General features: G+C 44.7%; 1 protein-coding gene across 30 annotated transcripts in view; it reads left to right on the forward strand.

Annotated features, from left to right (window-relative positions):
• The window catches only part of LOC125621727 (uncharacterized), a 357,495-nt gene that overhangs the window by 221,342 nt on the left and 111,940 nt on the right, over positions 1–24,213 (forward strand). For 10 of the 30 annotated variants that reach the window (XR_012664851.1, XR_012664833.1, XR_012664832.1 and 7 more), the window contains one exon: positions 18,014–18,145. The exons of 16 other annotated variants lie outside the window; for them this stretch is intronic. The gene's annotated coding sequence lies outside the window, so the exon portion shown is untranslated. Of the gene's footprint in view, positions 1–6,959; positions 7,358–8,260; positions 8,434–8,649; positions 8,800–10,006; positions 10,145–11,049; positions 12,718–14,236; positions 15,918–18,013; positions 18,146–24,213 lie in introns of those variants that run through there. 4 more of the 30 variants (XR_007352567.2, XR_007352570.2, XR_012664861.1 and 1 more) reach the window with 2 other exon arrangements.

The raw sequence follows: 24,213 nt of genomic DNA on the forward strand, positions 1-24,213 counted from the left end.
AAAATGTTGGGGGGGGGGGGGGGATGGATGGGAGGAATGGTTGCAGTGTGAAATGAGTGTTCACGTCTGGGTTCCAGGATGCAGCCATGAGTAACGTCTGCAGCATCACTGAGCGTCCTACTGCTAAACTAGGCATTGTGCTGCAAACATAACCCAGGAGTTGATCAGCGAGGATAGTCTGACTGGACCCAGATCTAGTGATAAATACTAAATTGTCTACAGGGACCCAAGCCTTGTGAGAGCTAAATATCCACAGGAAAAAAGAATTAGCGTTTCTGCATCTTTTGTTACAAGCTGAACAATGGGCCCTCTCCCTTTTTTTTAAGCATCTGTGCCCCCCATTGTGTTAATTATTTTTGGCTCAAACCCAAACCTGTTACAATGCCGATGAACCCATCTTCCAGTAAGAATGGGCCTGATCCAGGTGAAAGACCCTTTTCAAAACCGACATGTCGAGGTTTGGCATGTTTTCAATGGGATGTGGTCAAATCTGGATGGAAAAGCAACATTGGCCAGGCACAAAATTACCTTAAACAGAAAGGCCAACAAAAGGGGCCTGGAAAAGTGGCTCAGAATAAAATAAGATTAAAATTGGGGTGGGAAGAAAACATTCCTTAGATCAGAAGTATTTTGGGGGCAGGGGGCGTCTTTTTGGTCTGTTTGTGCAGCACCTAGCACAATGGGCCTTGCTCCTAGGCTTAAGCTCGGCCTCTGCACTGATTGGCCAGACAATGTAGAATTCAGCCGGTGCTGCTAGAATGCAGGATTTCATTGGCTGATATTAACAAACAAACATAGTGAAGCAAGCCTGGAGTAAGGAGCATGGTGCCTTCAGTCCACTTGCCAGAGATGGAACCCGAATTGAACCATAAGCTGCCAATTAGGCAGGATCACAGGGCCTTGAAACATATGAGGCTCCAATTAGCCTTCTGCACTGCTTATGCCACGGGCTAATCCAGCACCGACAATACTGCCAACCCCAAACATATCATACCTCAGAAAACATCTCAGGCCCCTAAAAATGATGAAAGTGGCTTAACCTGACCCCTCTGCCCCATGAAATTGTATTAAAAATACATTTGGGGTTCTTTATATTGGCCTTCTGTTCTTCCTCTTCAAATCACTATGAGTAAATCTGCATTTCCAATGTACTGTATTTTATTTATTTTCAAGCTTTACTCGACAACAGCGAGAGCTAGAAGCATCCTCTCTTTTTTTTTTAATGAAAGCTGAGATTCTCACATATTCAAATGATTCCTGGAGCTGGAGGTTTAAGAAAACCACCACATATCATATAGACTCAGAAGAGCTGACAACACTGCCCATGTTGCATAAGAACAATCACTCTTGTCTTTCTGGTAATGAACCTAGCTTGTGCTGCCCACCAGTCTCTTCTCTCCTACATCGCCGGGTCTGATTCCATAAATCCTTTTCATAGCAGGGCATGGGTTGCAATTAATGAAATGGACGCCCCATTTATTTAATAAGGGTAAGAAGCCCCCTTCCCAAAGACTTTCCCCTGGCACCAAACAGCTGTCGATGGAGTTTGAGAGTGCTGAGTGTTTCAAGTGCTACATAGGAAGGGGCACTCCTATGGGTTAAAGGAGAAAACAATCTCCCCTTTTGTTGCTTGCCAGTGAAGTGAAGATGAAATGCTAGTCAGGGACCGTGAAGGAAATGCACTCTCTCTCTCTCTCCCAGCAAGTCAGCATGATCCAGGTCACTCCGATATATCAGGAGACTTATTAGCTTTTCCCGTGTTAATGGAAACCAGTCTCTCAAGCGGCTGAGCCCGGGGTAGAGAGGAGAGAATGGGGAGGGGTTGCCCACCGAGTACTATGTCATATGCTTTTGCCACTAGGTTTTGGGGGGAGAAGCCCATGAACCAAGCCAAAATGCAGCAGTTAACACTGCAAGATGACCTTTGCAAAGTGCATTGCAATGTCAGATGGTTTAGGGGTTGTTGGGAGGGCAAGTAGGGGGCTGGGGGGGGTAAAGAAAAGGTTATCTCACTGTTTTGTTTAGAAAGGAAAGACAAATCATATTTCCACCTGACTCTTTAAATTGATCGAGCTGGGTGGTTTCCTCCTGTTATTACAATCCCCGCCAGGTCTACATAGAAACATTACTTGTATAATAATGTTGGTTAGGGGGTGATTTTGGATGACATTTTTATACCATTCAAATCCCTAATGTAGACACAATTCCACAGACATCAAAGTGCTTTTGCTGCTGTAGCTTCTTTTGCTGGGGGAACCAGTGTAAGTAATACTGGCAAAAGCATTTTATGGTTGGAGTAAACCGTCTACACTAATATTAATAATCCCTAGCTCACATACAGTGCTTTCCATCCATAGATCTCCAAGCTCTTTACAAAGGAGGGCAGTATCATTATCCCTGTTTTACAGTTGGGGAAACTGAGGCACAGGGCAGGGACGTGACTTGCCCAAGTTCACCCAGCAAGTGGCAGAGCCTGGAATAGAAGTCAAGTCTCCAGTCTGCTGCTCTGGCCACTAGGGAACAGGCCTATACTGAAGTTTTACCTGCAAACCTTTTCTAGTAGAGACAAGCCCTTAGTCCGCTGTGGTGAAACTTTCACCCCTGTTCAGTGGAATTTAACTGGCTTCAAGGTCGGTATTTGAGCTCTTCAAAGGGGCGACCTCGCCCCTAAACTTGATTTAGAATCTTGATTTAGTTCTTAAAGCCCCTCTCTCTAAGTCTAGATTGCAGCCCAGCCTGATGCTGTGATTTTCCACCGCAGTGTGTGTGTGTGTGTGTGTGTGTGTGTGCTGGCACCACTTCTCCCCTGCATCTGAGAACCCTGCCAAATCCCTGAGGGTAAAACTGCATCCTTATTGTCTGCCTTTCCAATGGCCTTGGGGAGGTGCACGCAGTTGCCCAAGCATGGCGAAATCAGGAGACTCATTCCAGAGCAGTTATTGCAGCCTCAGACACACCTCAAGTTACGTGGGGAAGGCACAGAGGTAATTAACGCTGTCATATTGATCGGCTGTATTGCTGCATCTTCCCCTTTAAGCTATTCCTTTAAAACCCAAGTGCTCTGCTTTCCTTGGCTGGATTTCACTGTAGCTTTACTGTTTTTATGTTTTCTTTAAAGTAAATTTTGGGTTGGAGCAGATCGTCAGCGCAGGAGGCCTAGAAAGTGAAGCTGGCCTTCCTCAACAGAATGCAGGGTAACACACTGGCAGAGTGCATGTTGTCTCCCCATCTAGTAGTTGGTGCACTAAAGGATAACAGTCTACTACTGCTGATCACCAATGGAGCTTAGGTCTAAAAGAGCTGTGATGCAAAAGGTTCCAGATTCAAAACCCAGCTGCTGACCCATACACTAGCTTCCACTAGCTTCCCGCCTTGCTAGGTTCATCATCTCTGAGCATGAAGTCTGAGAGCAGTTTGGATTCATTCAGTCCGTGACTTCTCTAAAGAAACTGCTGTTCAGAGCACTGTTGTTCTGGGGGCATTTGTCTGCTAGGGACTGGATTGACACCACACTCAGATGACCAATGAGCCATCAGACAGGAATAACTGGCAATGACTGCGGATGGCCTCCCTTGACCTCAGTATCTATGAGTGGCCCACTGTGACTGCAGCTTGATAGAGTCTAGCAGCTCCCAGTGACAGCCAGGAGCAGGAGCGCTGTGCTGCCCTATTTATGTTTAGTCTTTGTTCTGTTCTCACCCCCCCCCCAGGCTCCTCCCCTGCCTTTCATCAACACAGAACTTCATCATGCAGCCAACCTTCAAATCCAAGAGACTCTCCTAAAGCATCAAGCCCATCCCAGACATAATCCACCCTCAAAAACTCCACCCCCTCCTCACCCAGTTTAGGGACATGTGAGCTCGAGCAGGTTATGCCGATTTCAAGAACCATTACTGCATCTGTGTAAACTTGAAACGTCACCAACCCCGTTAGATCCACTGCTCTGGCTGAGCTGAATTAGTGGCAGACCAGAAGCTTGTGCAGTGGTGATGGCCATGGAGGGAAGGGAGTCAGAGGTACCTCTAAACCACCTTCCTGGGTCTGAGCTGCTGGGGCTGTCTTATGCTGCCTTAGGGCTGCTTTAATTTACATCAGCTGCCCAAAGGATTGTTCTGGCAGCCAGGGATGACTGAGGGCAGGGGTGTTATGACAAGCCCAGACACAGCCTCTAGTCATAGACATGCCATTACGCTAGGGGCAGGAGGCAGTTTGGGTAAGATTCTCCAGGTAAAGCAATGTTAGGTCTCTTTCCAGTGCCGGAGCATTGCAAAGCAACTGGAACTGGGCTGGAGATTTGAGCGAATTAAGTATCTGTACGATTTGGTTTGGTTTGCAGCTTGAGATGCTGCTGGTAGCAGCGAGGACCATAGCTGGACATATGTGCCAGTTCTGTGGAAGAAAAGGAATTGAGACCCTGTAGAAAACTCAAAGGGAGTCGTTCCCCAACATCTTTGAGTGTGAAATGTGGATCTAGGTAATTTCCTAAGCTCTTTTTCTCAGGACTGTATATTACATCACATAAAAGAGGCTATAAAGGCCTTTCACAGATTCAGAGTCTAACTTCACAGGCAATGGTTGCAATGCTGTGCCATTGATTTTGTCCGTGAGTTTTATATAAAAGCCTCTTTAGAGTTTGCTGGTTCATATCAAGGTTGAGTGTCTCAACATTTGACTTAGCAGGACCATCTTTTGTCTTTTAGTTCTTTTCAAACTCCATGTGCCAGTTAGTCGTTCGCAACCCTAAAACTCCAGGCCCATGACATGAGCTCAGTGCAAGCAACCCTACAATAACAAGTGCATTTGGTTACTATACCAGCCACTAGTGTGTACCTGGTCTATACCTTCCCTCAACTTCCAAGGGAGAAATTTCCTCACTTTCTAGTATGAGATCTGGGGCAGCTCCAGCAGGCAGATAGCAAAGAGAGTCTCTCCCTGGGATGTGCCCTGCAGTGCAGGGCAGAGAGAGCTTGAGTTATGTCCTGGAGCTATCAGTCACATCTTTCATGTTTACGTCTTTTGGCCCGATTCTCTGCTGGGTGAGTAAATCTGCAGCTGCAGAGACTGAGCTCAGTTACAGAACTGAAGGATTTACTTCCAGGTATTGAAAGGTTTATAGCTGAAAAACGTCAAGTTGCACAGATCCTTCAGTTGGAGAAAAATCCCTCTCCTCCTCCTCTCTCGCTCACTCACACAAACTCTCCTCTGTGAGGAGATGAGTTAAGGGGAACCTTGTGATGCACGTGGAATTCTGCAATTTCAACCGCAGAAATGAATTCCATCTTAAACTCATTTAAAAACAGTAATTCAAGGACCTAGTTAGTATGCTGGTGTGTGAGTCTGTGTGTGTGTGTGTGTGTGGGGAAATGTTACAGAATAAATATCTGGTCCAATGCCCTCCATCCCACAAAGACACCCCCGGGTGCTATTTGAAGATGAGTAGAGAGGAGAATTCCTCCATGTTTTTATTTCCAAATGTCTCTGCTTCCTTTGCTCCATTAACTCTGGAACTGGCCCTAACATCTTCACTACAAATGCATGGAGGGAAATTATAACAAGCATTTGTTTTCCTCAGCAACTAAGCACTCTGAAGCTCTTATTTTGCTAGAAGGGGACATTTTTGTTCATTTCTCAGTATGCCCTAAGCCACAGGTAAGGATGAGGTCTTTCAGGACTTCAGTGACAGCCCATGCTCTCACGCAAGCTGTCTTTACTTAAGTGCTTGGTGCTTCACAGACGACTCCTTGCCCCTGGAGGATAGAAAGGCTTTTACCTTCATTGGGCCCAAGACCGTTCCAACAGCTGTAACTGTTTCATTTTTAATTTACTCAATACAGACTTGTCTCTGCTTAATCCATCAAGACAACTTTGAGTTTTTCCGGCCCATAAATTCAGAGCAAGTGTGTGTGTGTGGGGATGAGGGGTCACAGGAAGGATGTAGGCCAAAGGACTTTGAAAAACTGTATCTAAATTGTAGCCAAATGAATAGGGATCTTTCCTAGCCTACTGGGAACACCAGCAAAATGGACCCAGGGCTTGCCATATTGCAGTGCAATAACCTTCTTGATCACAGCTGCTCTCTTATGGGATAATCTGCCTAACAGGGCTCCTTGTGTAGCCAGGATTTCTTACATTGTACTCAGCCGATGACCTCTGAGTGTTCTTGTTTTTAAAAGTTCATGCAGCTGAGAATATGCCCTCCAAATTCATGATCTATTTTCCTATGCATGTAGATCCCCCATTTCTGCTTTTGTCCTTCTCCCGTCACTGAAACATTCACTTCCTCTCTCTTTCCCCTATCTCCAATTCCTGCCTCTTTCCAGTGCCCCGTCCCTGCAATTCCCCCCTTCACTCACCGTCCCTTAAACTCATCACAGCCTCCTGCTCTTCTCCCCTCACTCTGTAAAAAAAAAAAAAATTGATTTGCACCTTTGCTGTTTTTACATCTTTGCTTCGTGAGGATGTCTCCGCATGCAGTGTCTCCTTTCACACAGCCCATGCACCCCCATGGCCCAAGGCATTCCTTCCCCATTCCTTAGCTCACCATAACGTGCTTGTGAGCACTCAGGATGAAGAAACCAATACAGGTGGGAAAAACGTTGCATTATATTATGAGGGTAACGTCCCTATATCTTCATTTTTTAAACAACTGAATGACATTGCTGGGATGCACTTTACCGTGCGTTTCCTGCTATTTCCTTTCTTTAACTGGGGAGTAAGAAGAAACCTCCCTGCATCCCCCTTGCATAAATAAGCTGAAATACTTTCTTCTTCATGGTTTTTCAAGGTGTAACAACACCGTCTCCTCTGGGTACCACTTTCACTCCATCGCTGATTGTACTGTGCCTCTTTGAACAAGGTTTACAGCTTTCTCTGGTGGGTGGTATGACTGTTCTAAATCAATCAGCTGACATTAGCCTAATGTCTAATTAGCCATGGGTGGGCATGTTCTTTGATTATAGGAAGGACCCCAGGCAATGGCTGCTGTTTTTAAGGTCCATTTCTACATCTATCAATCATCGTTTGACAAGCTGAGCGGGAAGGAGGAAAAATAATCTGACAGGGAAAAAATTGATGTTAAAGTATTAATCTCTCTCTCTTGCTTTCATAGGCCATACTGTAGTTGTCACTGAAATAAGGATTGTTATTCTGCTCTTCACACTGGTATAGGAGCAATCTTCTGTAAATGTGGGTAGAGAGATGGGTTTTCTTTTTAAGCAGAGGGTGAGGAGGATTAGCAATGAAATAACACTTGTTATATATAAATACCCTGTTTTAAATAGGTGGCAAACTATGTAATTTTATTGATTGATTTACAAAGGAAGATTTATTATTTGTTTTTATTAAAAACTTCTTGAAACATTGTGTGTTTGATTCTGTTGCTGTTCCTACAACTCACTTCACTGCAGGACAGATGGGAAGAGGTTTTGGAGAGACATGCCAGAGGCATCCTTGAAATAATAGTACTGTAATGCTAAAAATAATAAAAACTCTCTGAGATGTGCTGGTTCTGATTGTTCTACACCTGGCTGTTCCCGTCATTCTCTGAGACCACATTTTTAAATCGCAGCATGATGATTATCCAGGAATTAGAGATTAACATGGTGGCTTAATGGCCTGTCAGAGCCTTAAAAAAATAGACAGATTAAAATCATTTTAAATTTTAAAATAATTCATTTTCTTTCCCAGTTCTCATCAATGTGAAAACAGGCAATTTTAAAACCCCTTTTTTTCCCAGTGCAAACCCTACTGGAAAAGTTCTAAAGAATGTAATAGAAAATGATAGGGTTTTCTGATCCATCTTACAGAATTTAGCGGAAAACTATAGCCCTGGAATAGAATTCTCTAACATGGTATGGGAAAGCTGCATTCTCTACTGATTCTGATTTCTGTTAGTCTTTAAGGTGCCACCGGGCTCCTTGTTGATTTGTAAAGTATTTTCTATAAGACCCCATTAAATTTCAAAGGTCAGGAGCCTGATAGTCACATTTCATTTGCCTGTGTGTTGGGAATCTAAAAATAATATCTATAAAGTTGACTGGAAAACATGTTTCTTCGCTGCACCCACCTTCAGCCCCTAGACAATTTCCATTACATTTGTAATTTTTTGTTGTCCAAATTTTCCACCGATAATTTCAATTTTTTGTCAAAACAAACAAAAATCTAGATGCCAAAAAATGTCCATTTGAGAATGGTCAAAAAGTGATTTTTGGCTCAAAATGTTTCCAATGAAAAAGCAAACCTTTTCCCATTTTTTATCTAGATGAATAGAAATTGCTTGTTGGAGGAGTTCAGCAGCAATCAGACCATGCAGTTAGCCAGCCTTGCCCTCATCCTATGACCTTTGGAAGACAAAGGAAGCCATGAGCGTGAATTTAGGAGTCTCCTCAGAGCTTGTCTACACTACAGGTTATGTCACTCAAGGGTGTGAGCCATGTAAGTTACACTGACCTAAGCGCTGGTGCGGACAGCGATATGTTGGCGGGAGAGCTTCTCCTGCTGACATCACTGTCGCCTCTTGGGGGGGGTGGTTTTATTATGCTGATGGGAGAATTCTCTACTGTCGGCAGAAGGCATCTTCACCAGATGCTCTATGTCAGGCTGCATTTGGGCTTAGGTTGCATTATTATTATTATGTTTGTACAATTTCAGTTTGCCGACGGGTGCAGTGTGTGCTACAAAGGAATCTGTGTGCTGAGGAGACTAGAAAATGAAAAGATGTTAGTTGTTTCCATGCAGGGCTGTTTCAGAAACACCGGACTGAAACAAGTGATGGAACTGGAAGAGAGTGCTCAGGTTCAGGTGCGTGCACATGCAAATTGCTTAGCATCTTGTAGAGTCTTAACATATCCATGGTTCTCATAAGCCAGTCAGTACCCAATCCTCAGTAACCCCATTCTCCCCAGCCACTATGGAAAAGCCCTAAAGACAATAGGGTACTGAAGAAATGTAATACAACCTATCGAGTTACTCTGAAGACTTATAGCATTTGATGGAGACATATTTCCTGTCTGTAGGATTTCTGATGCATCCTACAGATTTTTATAGTCAGGAAATAATTATTAATTTCTATAGGATAGTATAAGAAACCAATAGAAGTCAGTGGAACTATAGCTGTTTAGAAGACATGGCCCTCTAGAGCTGGGTTGTTCTTGGGTTAGGGTTTGGAGTTTTTTGGGGGTGGGTTGGTTTCTGATCTTTTTTATTTTAGCGTGATCCTGGATGCTGCATTATTAGAGCCTGGGTTATGCTCAACAGTGTGTTGTGCAAAGGATCCTGGGCATAATTATTGATCTGAAGACACTTTACTTGGAAGTTAGAAATCTTAGCTGCCTTTGATCTCCAGTCTGTTTCCTTGTACAAAAAATGTAATGGATCTGTTGTTCCGAGGGATACAAGATACAAGGAGTTTTTGCTTTGTTATGTTTTTTAAAGTCAGCTCCCGAGCCCTATTGTTCGTAGGCCCATTAAAATGGTCACACGCTTAGAGAGACCTGGTTAGTGCTATTTAGTGACCCTGTTGCACTGTTGTTCTGAAAAGGGGGATAGTGTTGCTAAACTTGCTATTGAACCATGCAACTGGGCTGCCCCTCAGAGGGACAGCGGGGAGGGCTCTCCTGCGCTCTTTCATGGGAGTTTTTGTGTGTGTGTATCTGTGTTGAATGTGAGCGGCTAGGCTTCTATTCTGCTCTTGCTGAAACAGAATAAGGTGGCACACAATGGGACAGGCAGAAGAGAAGGGAGTGGAGGAGGGGGGTGACCCATACAACAGGTGCACCAAAGATGGCTGCCACTTTCCCACACGTATCACTCAGCCTCCAGTGGTCTCAGAAGGGCCAGGAACTAAATAGCCTTTGGGATCGAGTGTCTGCAGGTTAGATGTGGGAGAGAAAAAGAACAGCAAGGGAGGCGAAGAGGAGGGGGGGGTTGGTTCTACCGCTGTAGCCTGGTTATTACCATCTCTAAAGTCGCAGCTTGCAACATTATCTGTGTTCTTTTGCTCTAATAGTCACATACTGCTGAGGTCCTGTGATTGTATCTTGTGGGATGGACACAGAGACAGTTGCCATTGTGCTTTGTCTCCTCTAGTGGCAGATCAGCCACATCCTCTTCTTCATGTAGGACTGGAAATTGCCTTGCGACTCAGGTAATACACAGCATGATGTGCTTTCCATTGGCTTCTTGCCAGGCAATGGGGCATATGCCTCCTGCCCCACACTGATAGACTTTTAACCAGAACCTCAGGGAGCGGTGTGCACCTCCCACCCTTTCCTTGGAGAAAGGTCCTGTAGAAATGAAGGGATGGTGAAATTAAACGGCAATTAAATAGAGTTCTGCTGAAATGATTCTACAGTTCTTTCGACTATAACAGAGAATCAGATCCTCCTTTTATGTTTATTGAACCTTTCCGAAGAATCTATACATGGGATCAAATTTTCCACTCAATGTTCTGGCTAGGTTAAAGCTTACATAGGAAGGTACTCATTGTCTCTTAAGTCCTATAGGAGTTTTCCGTAACATTTAGGGCCAAGAGTTTCAAAGGTGACTTTGGGTTCCCAGCTCGAGACGTCTTACAGGGGCTCATTCAGTGCTGCAAGTTCCCTCCTCCCCAAATTTGAGACATCTGAAATCGCAAGTCACATTTGAAACCCTTCATTTAAGTTGAAAGCGAGCCTGAATGAGTGCTGTGCATGTGAACTACTGTAAGAGGTGACGGGCATGATAGGGTTATGAAAGAAATGTCACAGAAGTTCTTTGGGAAAAGAGGCTTATTAAAATATTTTCATAAGAGGCATGTTATGGTTTAAGGCAGAGAAAATAGCACTATATTTTCAGAGGTGCTGTGATGTAGGAAAATGACTGAGCCTATCCCAAAAGCCCAAGACTGTGATTAGGAAACATTAGGGTATCAGTAATGGGACTATCTACCTGTCAGATGTAATTTCAGCCAGGACAGGGTTTCCTTCTCATTCATTATGAAGACTAATGTTTCAGATCAACTCTCATGAGGACTGTCTTTCTGTCTCTTTACACAATTGTTTTGTCTTGCAGCATGTTTGCCGGGAGGAATGTCACCTAATGGTTAGTGTCTGGGACTGAGTCAGGACTCCTGGGTTCTGTGCGTGGTCCTACCATTGGCTTGTGGGTAACAACCATCAGCTGGCAAAGTTAATCAACAGTCGAGCAGCAAAATCTCTGTCCCAGAGAGCATGTTTCTTCTAAGTACTTATTGTCAGGAGACTGTGTTCTCTGTTTAAAACCTTGCTGTTAAAAGCTATTTACCAGTGAGCTAAAGGCCCCACTCAGAGTACAGCAAAAGCCAATCCTCTGAAATCCAGTGGAGGATGCCTGTATAAAAGTGCTCTACAGGGGCCATCTCTGAACTATTAGCATGAGACCACAGCATAGCCAGTGGATCCACAACTATGTGGATCAAATAGCTAAAAGCTCTGGGGGTGGGGAAGGGGAAGCGCATGGACACTACTGCATCCCTGACCCTGCATTACTGCTCCTGGATGTACTCAGCTGTTGATTCATAACTTGGAGGAGGATTGCAAACTACAAGTCCTGGGGGAACCCCTGCACCAAGCCTGTTGATTCAGGCTTCTTGCTGGGAGGCAGGCATTTTGTCCCTTGTTCTGTTATCACCAGACTTGCTGAATGCTTGTCTGAACCAAAACTTCAGGTCTTCCGAAGTGTGCTTCTCATTAGAGTAGGGCCCAATATTTCAAACTTGGAGCCCAAAATGTAGGCTTCCAAGTCAATATTTAGGCTCCTAAATAAGAAGCCTGATGTTCCAAAAATGACAGTCAGCCATTTAACTTCAGAAGGAAATGCTGGCTGCTCAGCACTTTTAGAAATACGGCTACTTATTTAAGACCCTGGATGTCCAAATCTCAGTAGAATTTAACAGGAATTGGATGCTGAAATCCCTTAGTTGGCTTTGAAATCCTATTCTAAATATGGATCTAGGAGCTTAGTTTTAGGTGCCTAGCTTTGAAAATCATGCCAAAGAAGCATAGTCACCATGGTAATTAGATATTTCATAAATAACTATATAGACAGAACGAATATGCATGTTTGTAAAGAGCCTTAGCACAATGGAGCCCTGACCTTTGACTGGGAGTTCTAGGTGCTCTTGTAATACAATGTAGAATTTTCATTACTTGTTAAAAATGGAGACACACATTTGGCCACTTGTTAGCTAGCTGATGAGCAGAGAGCATTTCTCTCGACATGCTAATTGTATAGCATAGCAAATCAAAATCACCTTATGGCTTTAAATGTGCCATGCATTTGAGTTACTCACACAGTCCATTATGTCCTGCTCGTGGCTTTAGGTCTCCTCCCACAGCTCATGTTTGCTCATTAATATTTTAAGAGTCATTTTTTTTCTATGTCTGAAATGGAAAAGGGGGAGCGAGGAGTTTTCATTTATACAGACCTATTTTTGATTTTTTTTTTTTTTTTTTGAAAAATGCTCCTGGTGCCCAGAAGTGTCAAATTCTAACACGCAGAGGGAATAATGTTGGTTTTTAGCTGGTAATAGTCTGTGTTTTTGTGGCTGACTATTGGGAAATTTTTAACATATTTCTTTAGCCTGTAGTTTCAGGAGATTAGATGACTTTTTAATGTTCCCATGCAGAAAGAACATAAAGAAAAGTATATCTTTCTTAGTAATGTTCGTGGGACTCATTCTAGTTGGCAAGCAAAAGTCTGGTGAGTGTGGATTTTTCATATACAAATTTATCTTTTGTGTATACATATCCTATTGGAAAGGTTTATAAAGAAGCGTATTCTTCTATGGATTTTTCTGAGCTGTTTTATATGCTTTGTCTAGGATTTTAAGCTGGATATTTTCAGCAAACCAAGTAACACAACCAGTTTGAAAACCGACGACTTCTGAGTGGCTATAATGTCATTATAGCTGTGGCCTTCCAAAGAAGGTGTGGCCTTCATTATGAGATGTATTCTACTCTTATTTGGCGTTAACAGCAGCTTTGCTAATGACTTCAATGGGAGCAAGATCAGGTTCAATCCTGGAAAGTGCTCTCGAGTTGCAATGAAACCAATGGTAGTTGAAAGCAACACTTCACCTCCCAGAATCGTAGAATCATAGAATATCAGGGTTGGAAGGGACCTCAGAAGGTCATCTAGTCCAACCCCCTGCTCAAAGCAGGACCAATCACCAATTTTTGCCCCAGATCCCAAATGGCCCTCTCAAGGATTGAACTCACAACTCTGGGTTTAGCAGGCCAATGCTCAAGTGTTCACCACCTTGCAATTTCAGGCCTTAAATGGCCAGCTGACACAAGATAACATCGTAGGTAGAGCTGGGTGAATAACTGATTTTTTGGTTCAATGGGTCAAATCACATGTGACATTTTTTGGGATTCTTGGTGGATTGAAAATGTCAATGCTGGGGCTGTTCCAGAACAGGGATTCGAACCTAGATCTCCCACGTGACTGCCCAGTTATAAAAGGGGCAGACATACAAGAGGAGACATACTACCGTCCCCTCCTTCTCCTCTTCTGGCCATTTTGTAACAGTGTCAAATTCGCAAACAGTTTTGGAGTCAACCAAAATGGCATTTCTCATTGAATAAACCATTTGCCAGCCCAAAATCACCCAGCTCTGGTCAGATGTTCCAGGCACCAGGATACAGCTGCCCACAGCAATCAGATGCAACGATGTGCCAGTCAAAGAAAATCTTTGTTTCTTTCCCCACAAAGACATGTACTGTGGGCTTAAAGAAGTTAGATTGATTTCCTGGGGGCTGCCTTCTCCAACTCCCCATGTCTTCAGGTGCTATGAGGCTGCAAGTATATTCAACAGAATACTGGATGCTTTCCCCCCCCCTCAGGGCATATTGTATTGTGCAGCCACTCTGTTGCCCTGGGTGGAAGTGTGATGTGATCTACCACACTTAGAGATATACTTTACTCATTGGCAGTGAAGGGAATTTAAACTTCCAACTCCTCACTGCTGTATGTGGAGTCAGGGCACACCAGGTGACGAACATATCGTCTCAAACTGAGTCTTTAAGGCAGAGGTTTTTTTGGGGGGGATAGTGAAATGAGGAGAATTATCAACCTACCTTGTTGTTGTTTTATAGGTGGGATGGGCGCAATAGTCCATGAGATAATGTTTACATGAGCCTTCACCCCAGAATTTAAACCGAATTAAGACAAACTCAAACAATCAGCACTTCATAAATGTTTTGTCTCTTTAAAACAGAAACACATACACTGAAATGGCACAAGAAATGTTATTCTCCCTATATTTCCAGTATGGCTGAAACCAGGACTCCAAATCATCACTGGAATGTCTTGTGTCAAAATAAGGCTCTGGTAAGGTTGTCTAACAGAGAGGACCAGATTCTGCTCACACTTAATCCAGCATAAATCAGGTGTACCTTCAGTGCATCCATTGGTGTCTCTACAACAGTCTCTGCTGTGTGAGGACAATCAAGTCTTGGGTTTCTGGTTTGCTCCAGTCACAATGCCATGGCACTATGAGACTATTGAAGATCATGATGAGATCTATCTGGGGGGCAGATTATCCCATGTCTGTTGCTGCAGCATTCTGACATCTTCTTCTGAAATGTCTGGTGTTGGAGACAGGATGCTGGCCTAGATGGGCATTGGGTCTGACCCAATAGGGCCATTCCTATGTCCATGGTCTCAGTGCCTTTTAATGTCTCATACCAACCTGAGAAGTGCTGTATCAACTGGAGAGCCAGGCGATAAAAAAGTTGTGGGTCCACAGCACCTTATCGGATCTAGCCATTGGCTTCAAGTTGGCAGAATCATCATCCTATCAAAACTGAGACCACCTTGGAAACACTGGTATAGAGAGATCTCCAGAACTGACTTCTTCTTGAACCATCGTCCCAGAAGGTTTCCCGTTAAGATTTAAAACGTCATATTCTTCGTAGCTCTCACATTTTATGCTGTGACATCCTCTTCCAACATTTAATTACTTTTATTTGAAAATGGACATATTTCTCTGTACCAGTGTACATATGAAACAAGCTTCTCTGAGCAGTTTCCTTCTGGGAGTAAACTGTCATTTTTCACCACATTAAATTTTATAAGTTTCAGGCGAATGGAAAATAGATTTTATTATATATATATATATATTGCTCTGAATGTTTTATAGCTGAAAAAACAGAATTTGTGGTTTTAACTGTTAAGGTTTGATGCACAGGGCTATGGAACCTTTTATGTAACCCGATGGCCTGAATAATTATCAAAATATTTTGCTTTCCACCCTTTCTGAGCCTTTGCACCAGGAAAAAAAAAGTGTATGCAACCTTTTCACCACCAAAAAAATAAAATAAAAAAATAGCCCCCTTCACAAGCTCTACTTGTGGACAGCCAGTAGCAAATGGTTCTGTGACTTGAATGCTCATTCTTATCAGTTATTGCACAGGAAGAAAGAACTCGGGGGAAACCTAGTGTGGAGGAAATGGAAGTAAACATCTATGGGGTTGGAAAAAGCCACCAGCACTAAATGTAAGGCAGTTCTTTATCTGCTCCAGATACTCTGACTACCGTACGTCGAGTTCAAAGAATGCTGAGGCTTCACTTTTTTTGAGGCTTACAAAGATTTTGCTAATTTCAGAGTCTGGGGAGGCAAATTCAGATTATCTGAAGAGACCCGAGATCAGAAATCAGAGACAAGCTCTCAGTGAAATGTCTCAGGTTTCAGGCTGGTAGATTAGGACTCTTCCTGGATGTTAGCATCATTATTTAATATTATTTGTATTACAGTAGCGCCTAGAGGCCTCAATGGAAATCAGGGCCACATTGTGCTAGGCCCTGTGCAAACACATAGGAAGAGTGTCCCTGGTCCAAAATCAAAAGCTGGGAGGCGAAAGAGAGTGTGGGGAGTGACTTGCTAAAAGTTACACAGATGACCAGTGGTTGTGGTGGGATTAGAACCCAGTTCTCTTGACCTGTATGAATAGGAACAGTATCGGCAGTGAAACTAATATGGACAAAAATCAGTAAGGCTGTATTAAGCTTCATGCTTCAGGGCAGGGCCTAAACTAATGGCAAATTCCTGGCAGGGGAATGGTCCAATCCTGTAACCGCTTTCTGTGCAGAATGCCCATGCATTTATGATGCTATGAAGCTGCTATGCCTTTTCTTTTCTGGGTACATATTTTAAAGAGCTAAGATCTCTCCCTGTCTTCAGAGTTCAGCAGCTATTTGGTTCCCAGAACCGCTGCAGTCTGTTACGGAAGAGACACACACACTGTAATGTCTCTCAGAGACTTTACTTCTGATTTTCCTTAGTTTTTAATCCCACTAATTTAAAATTCATTTTAGACTGAAAGTACATGTTTGCGCTTTGTGGATGGAAACCCAGGAGACAGCTGTTTAAAAATTGTGCCATTGGAATTTGTTTTCCCGATTGGTTTTGGCTAAGCAAAATTTTTCATATGGTATTTGCTATTCTTTAAATTTTTTGGGAAATTAAAACTGGAAAACCAAACATTTTTGGACTTTTGGCTAAAAATGGAACAATCTCTGGGAGTTTTTGTCCAAAATTTTCAGCTGCTGAAAATAATTTTTTTTTCCCAGTGAAAAATCAAAATTTTCAGCCAAAACAAGAAAAACATTTTCTAATCCGTGCTAATGGAAACAGGACCCTCCCATTGCTTCAGCTGCAGACTAAGAAGGCCAGAACACAGTTTTCTTGAAAGAGAAATAGCTCTTGGAGGATGGAAATGCTATGTGCCAGTTTTAACATGGAACAAACAGCAAAGGAGTTATAACCCCTCTGAAAATAGGGGCTTATACGTGACAACACAACTGGAATGTTAATGGCATGAACAGCATTGCCTAAGAATAGGTATAACTCCTCTGTCCTTGATTCAGCTGAGATTATACCCTGCAAAACCCATCAGATTTGCCAGGCAAGGTACATTGATGAACCATTCACATGATTTAGAAATAATCCCCGTTTGCCGGGTTTTGGATTCTGTTGACTCAGGATATCAAGAGTGCAGCAAGTTCCAGCCCTGCTCCCTCCAACCTCTGTCATGCCAACCCCCACAATCCTCAGTGGTTCCTTTAATGGACTTTAAAGCTGTCCTAGTCTGCTCCTTAGGCCAGGGCCAAAGATCTGGCTATAACTGATTTTAGTGGAAGTCCCTTTGTATGCAAACTCCATGTCAGATGGAAACATGACCCTTCTCAGAAAAATCCACCTGGAACTTAGGTAGGTGCAAGAGTGAAACATGCTGGAAACCAGGAAGAGATAATCTGGGGGGAAATTAACTCTTTATCCGCTCCCAGAAAGCAATTCCATCTGAGTGTGAAGGGCTGGGGCTGTCAGCTATAGCCACTATTCTGTCAGCACTAGGTGAGGCCTGTAATTAATATATGGAGCCCTGTTATTGGAGCTCCTGGTGTTTTAGTCTTAACCTAACCTGGATGATCACAGAGGTTGCAGCTTCTGATGAAGAGCGAATTAGAAATATTCTTGGGAAACAGCCCGTAGGCAACCCAGAGTGTGGAAGGGTCAGAGGTGACTGGAATTATCCTGGGTACCCTTCAAGCTTTCAATAAGATCAGACAGAGAAGTGAAAATTACAGCAGAGCTGCCATGACCCTTTCCCAAGGGGTAATGATCTATTGGGATAGAGAGCACCTACAGGGCCCTCTCTAATGCTCAGTGAAGTCAGTTGGAGTCTTTCCATTGATTTCAAGGATACTGAATAGAAATGTGTCTCCTTTTGAGAGGAAAAAGCTGAGGAGCAATTAAATGTGGAGCTAGAGTTGAAAATTCAGTTCCCCATTTGGCTTCCCCAAAGTGTGTGTGTGTGGGGGGGGGGAGTTTGGATCTGGGGTTTTGGTTCAGCCCCAACTCTAATCAAAGGGCTTGATTCTCTAGCTTATTGCTCGTATAACTCTTTTGATTCCAATGCGCTGGTGAATCAGGCTGAACATGCAGAGCTGGGGTATACAGGGAGAATTAATGTATTGTTTTCTTTTTCCTCAGCTAGCCATTGTGGGAAAAACAAAACAAGACCAAAAAAACCCAACGCTACCAGCAAAATTAATTTTGTTTCTGCTCAGACATTGGATGGAAGGACTAAATTACCAAGCACAGATAGACACATTATACAGACAGGTAGGTCCGTAACTTACACTGGCAAAGATTTCACACTTTTAAGTCTAGTTTTAATTATAATTCCTTCTACAATAAAGTCCTATATAATTTAATATGGCTGAAATCATGGACATTTAGAAGCGCTTTATAGAAGTTACTCGAAAACCCTATTACATTTTATAGATAGAGAACTTTTCTACAGATCTCTACAAAAAATTAAAATTCTATAGAATGGTTCAAAACACCCAGAGAAAAGTTCTCATTTTCTATAGGACTTTTCCATAAAGAAAAGACGTGTTTGGCCCAATCAAGAAAACTGAAGTGATAGAAAATGTTATGAACATTTAACCCAGGTGCCTAGTCTTTATTGCCAGTTCCAATCCTCGTCCTCCTCTGCTATGGCTTGCTGTATCCCTCAGCTGGTGTCTCTGTCACACACATTCTGCCCCCAGGGGCCTCAACAATATTTGCAAGGAGTAGATTTCTCATGCACGTGGGAATGAATTTGGGACCAGATCTCCAGCTGCTGTAAATCAGCGTAGCTAACTGAAGCCAAAGGAGCTATAGCAATATACACTAGGCAAGGATCTGACTCCAGATCTTTTGGGCTGGATTCCTTCCTTGGAGTCATGCTTGTGCATCTGAGGTCACAACTTGGCATGCACTGTCCCCTTTGGCCTCGTAAAGCTCATTAGGAGAGTTTGCTAAGAGGAGAGCGGCAGGAAAATAGAGGCCATTGGAATCTTATTACTGAGGTCAAACAACACATTTTTGTGAGCCTGCAGGAGTGGGTACTGGTGTAGGGATGGAACAATCCCAATTAGATGACTAATTTAGCTCCTTGAGCGCTTTTTAGCCTTTGGCCACGGAGTCAGCAGAAGTAACTATCAGTTCCCAACTTGCCATGCTGTGCTGATTATTGGTTAATTGAGGCTTTTTAAAGGGCTGGAAACATTGTGACACTTGACTAACCTGGAGGGACATTTCTGTGCGGCAGGGGCTTCCCTTGCATCTTCATCCCCCTCCTGCTTCTCCCAGCAGGGAAAGAGAGCCAAAGAATGGCTTGGCCATTGCCTCCTGGCAGTGGTCAGACAGTTGGCCATAGAGGAGTCAGGATGCTCGGGGAATTAAAAAGGACTTCAAAAGGACGGAGTCAGTGGGATAGTCTGTTTCCTTCTCATCCTCAATGTCTGGGTCTTCCCAGCTGTGCTCGGCCATGAGAGCTTCACTCCTTTTGTGCGCTTATTAAAATCGGGGCAACTAAGAGGCAACGATGGATTCCTGCAGAAAATCTCAGCACCAGCTGATCATTTAAACTCTCCTTTCCTCTTCCTCAGGCCTAATTCTGATCACACTTGCACGGCTGTAAATGAAAAGGCACCAAAGTCCATGGAGTGAAACCAGAGTTACACAAAGCCTGATCGGGACCCTTATACCTGACCACACCATGTACATTGAGATTTAACTTCATCCAAATCTTGCTTATCCTTGAACCCCGATTAGCCCTTTATCTACGCACAAGGGTGCCATCAACCCTGTGGAGGAGAAAAGCCCCTCCTTAACTTCCTGGGCAGCTGCGTTATAGTTCGCTGCCTTAGGGCTCAGCCCCATTACTAAAGCACTGGATGGGAGGGCAGAAGTAAGCAACATCCTCTTCAGGGCCCCAGTAAATTACATCTGCTGGAGAATTAGGGGGAGCAGGGAAGGAAATAGGATTCTGAGTCACAACCCTCTCGCTGCGTTCCTCCTGAGACTGCCAGGGTATACGCTGCCCCAGATGCAGAAGCGAACCTAAAGGCTTTCCGGGTAGGGTGCTGGAGTAGGAGTCAAGGGACTGGGGTTCTATTCCCACTGCTAGACTGCTTTATGACCTTGGGGAAGTTACTTTGCCTTTCTGTGCCTCGGTTTCCCTTTCTACCTTTTATCTGCCTTTTATATTTACATAGTCCGCTCTTTGTGATAGGGACTTTTCTCTCCATGTGTTTGTACAGTGCTTAGCACACAGGGCCTTGGTCTTGACTGGTGCCATGGGGTACTAACATCATACAAATAATAGTTGGATAGTTTATTGCTCTTTGGAAAACATACCTTTCATTTACTTTGGCCATTTTGTCTCTGTCCCTGTAAAGACTTTTGAGAAAATGTTCCATAAAAACTGCTGGATGAAATTTGAACTAAATACAGTTACAAAATCCCTCTCCCCCCACCCACATCAATCAGTTGCAAAAAGGTTTGCTCGTTGAAGCGGTGAAAGCACATTAGGTCTTGGGCAGTGTCCAGCCTGAGAGCCATTTTCCCAATTTACAGCGTTAATTGAGAGGTTTATAGGCCTACAAAAATATTCCATTGCTCCTAGGGGTCCCTAGTGCTGCACACCTATACGGTCTACTATTTGAAAACATTGATCATGCCCTGACTCACTGGTCAGGAGGGGGAGAAGAGAAGGCATAGATGACAGACAGGCGCCATACTAGAGAGACAAGGTAGGTGAGGTAATATCAAGCACCTTCAAAATAAATCCTAGTAGTTGGTTTCTCTTAAGGGCATCTAACAAACTGTTTTTTATCTGCTAAACAGAATGGTGGCTCTACGGTATTGCCAACCGCAAATATTCAACAATCATGAGTCTGGCCCCTCAAAAATCATGAAATTGGCTTGAAACACATGCAATTAAATAAAAACATTCTGGGTTCTTTTCTTTGTCCTTTTGTTTTCTGAGAAGGGTGACCATATTTCCCTATGCTGAATATGGGACACCTGGTAAAATTACTCATAGTCAAGCAAGTTCAACGACCATCAACTATGCAGTACAAACATTCAAATTAACATCAAGTTGACTGAGCCCCTGCTAAAAAGAAATACTGCATAGTTTTTAATTTACCTTCTTATCTTTAAGGCTTTAGGGTTCACACAGGGAAGGGTGACACCTTCCCCCGCCCCCAGGGAAAGGTCACACACACACACTCATAGAATATCAGGGTTAGAAGGGACCTCAGGAGGTCATCTAGTCCAACCCCCTGCTCAAAGCAGGGCCAATCCCAATTTTTGCCCCCAATCCCTAAATGGCCCCCTCAAGGATTGAATTCACAACCCTGAGTTTAGCAGGCCAATGCTCAAACCACTGAGCTATCCCTCCCCCACAGGAGTACAGGTGTACTCCTGTACACCTCTCTCACAGGGGAGGCGGGGGGGGCAGTGACTGACCAACATGACCCTCTCTGCCCGAGGCTCTCCACCCTCCAGGCCTGGCTGGTTACGGACCTGGTATCTGGTGCCATGTCTTCCTGAGGCAACATGTGGGTGGGGGGCACAGAGGGTCACATGCCCCCCTTCCCCAGATTTCTGCCAGGGTTCACACCAGAATGTGGTCAGCAGCAGCTTTTCGGCACTGTGTGGGAAGGAAGGGATGGGAGCTGCTTCTAGCTGCAGGGCAGGAGGAGTTGGGGAAGGGATGACCTGGCCCTGGTCTTTGCAGAGCTCATCTCTTCCCCCCCCCCCGTCCCCCGTCCCTCACCCGCTGCTCCCTCGTGGCTGGAAACAGCTCCCATGCCTTCCTGCCTACACAATGCCAATAGGCAGCTAACACCCCCTGGCTGCTGCTGGCCACCGACATGACCCAGCTGCCTCCTGTCCCCTGGCTACAGCGTGCGCAGGAAGGGGTTAAGCCCTAAGGATGCATTGTGCATCAGGGCCCTGGGAACCTGACTGCAGGGGCTTCCCTGAACCCGGCCAGAGAGGCGGCTCAGCAGGGGAGGGTGCCTAGGGGATGGAGCAGCCCCTCGCTCCATGGGGACAGGACCCAGGGCCGGGGGGGAAGGGGGGTGAAGAGGCTGCTGTGGAGTCTGCAGGGTCGGGATGCGAACAGGCTGGAAATCGCTCTCCTCCCCCTCCCCGCCACTCCAGAGCTTAGCTGAGGGGCAGAGAGGCTTCCCTGTGCCAGCACTGTGGGGGGGGGCTTTGGCACACGCCGGGCTCTGCTCCTCCTGGCCAGTGCCCCAGGCCGGAGGGTCTTGGGCTTTGGCAGTAGGGGAAGAAAGGCACTTGCCGGCCAGGCTGTTGGTGAGCTGAGCGCTCCAACCTGGGGCTGGTTCTCCACACAGCGCTGGGGCGGGGGATATGGAGGAGCAGCGGGGTTTGGGGGGGCTGAAGGGGCAAGGCAGGGAGAGGACAGCCAGAGGGGGAGCATGTAAAGGGCCAATGGGTGGGCAGCAGAGGTGACACATAACCGGCTGCCTGCCTGCACTCATCAGCCACCACAGCTCAGAGCATGCAGCAAGTGCTGGCTGGAAAAGGGACGGGGAGTGGGGCCCTGCTGGCCAAGAGCCGGCACCCAGTGGGGGCTGCACTGATGGCCAGCAGGGGGAGCGGCTGGCTCCGCACGCTGCAGCTTTTCCCCGCCACCAGCCTTGCACAGCCACCCCCATCATCGGCCACTGAACCTCCCCACCCCACTCACCACTGGTGGGTGGGCGGCTGGCGAGCGGGGATCCGGCCAGCAGCAGGACCTGCCAGTATTGGGGATGGGGGAGACAGAAAATATGGGACAATTTGCTCATTTTTAAGAAAAAGTCGGGACATGCTGCAGGAGGGCTTAAATACGAGACTGTCCCTTTAAAACCGGGATGTCTGGTCACCCTATTTCTGATCCTTCATAATCATGAAGATGCTTTTGTTTTTAAAGAAAGCTGAGATTTTTCATCCAGTCTTCAGGATCTGGGACTTTAAGTAAAATATCAAATACCGTGAGGCTTGCAATAAAATCACAAGTGCTGGAAACACTGGTTCTAGCTATCCATCTATCCATCTCCATGGTATCTAAGTGCTGCCCAAAGATTAAAACTACAGTGAAGAGAGTCAGTCCTGTAGAGAGTCAGTTCCCATCCCATTTTATGAGTATCCAAAGCCTTTAATTTTTAGTAGGATGTTAGTTATTGATCCTGTTCCAGGTTTAATAATGGGCTGTTACTTGTGCACAAAATTGGCTGTTTGTGCACAAACATTTGCTTTGGTTTTGACCCGTGTGGATTTGTATCTTTCCTCCTGAGTTTCACTGTGAGTTTGAATAAACCCCAACTCTCCAATTGAAACTCAGCCAAACCTAGGGAGCTTCACCTCATTTCATATGGTTACCATGTAAACCTGCTAGTTTCACAAGATTTCAAGGAGACACAATGAAGCTGTTAACATAAGAACATAAGACCGGCCATAATGGGTCAGACCAAAGGTCCATCTAGCTTCATATCCTGTCTTCTGACAGTGGCCAGTGCCATGTGCTTCAGAGGGAATGACCAGAACAGGGAATCATCAAGTGATCCATCCTCTGTCACCCATTCCCAGCTTCTGGCAGTATTATGATTCCCATTTCACAGATGAGGAATTGAGGCAAAGAAAGATTGGGTAACTTGTCCGAAGTTACAGAATCAGGAATTCAAACCAGATCTCCTGAGTCCTATTGCAGCACCTTATCCACAAGGCCACCTTTGTTGTCTATAGGAAAAGGCATTGTTTGAGCACATGGAAAAAGGGGTTCATTAGCCAGGGCACATGCTCTGTGCTCTGCTTTCTTTCTCAAGATTAACGAAGAAGAATGAGCATGAATACCTTTTAGAAAGTCTAAGTTTTGTAGGAAATAATCTGTTCAATAACCAGCTCTCTGAATGAGATTGGCCTTCAGTAAGAACATAAGAATGGCCATATTGGGTCAGACCAATGGTCCATCTAGCCCAGTAGCCTGGCTTCTGAGAGTGGCCAATTCCAGATGCTTCAGAGGGAATGAACAGAACAGGGTAATTACTGAGTGATCCATCCCCTCATGCAGTCCGAGTTTCTGGCTGTCAGAGGCTTAGGGAAACCTAGGGCACTGGATTGTGTCCCTGACCATCTTGCCTAATAGATAAGTTCATGGAGGATAGTTCCATCAAAGGATAATTCTTTTTTGAAGCCTGTTATACTTTTGGCCTTCACAATATCTTCTGGCAATGAGTTCCACAGGTTGACTCTACGTTGTGTGAAGAAGTACTTCCTTTTGTTTCTTTTAAATCTGCCGCCTATTCATTTCGTTTGGTGACCCCTGGTTCATGCGTTATGTG

This window comes from Caretta caretta, chromosome 14 (genome assembly GCF_965140235.1).
Source record: "Caretta caretta isolate rCarCar2 chromosome 14, rCarCar1.hap1, whole genome shotgun sequence".
Taxonomy (NCBI): Eukaryota; Metazoa; Chordata; order Testudines; family Cheloniidae; genus Caretta; species Caretta caretta.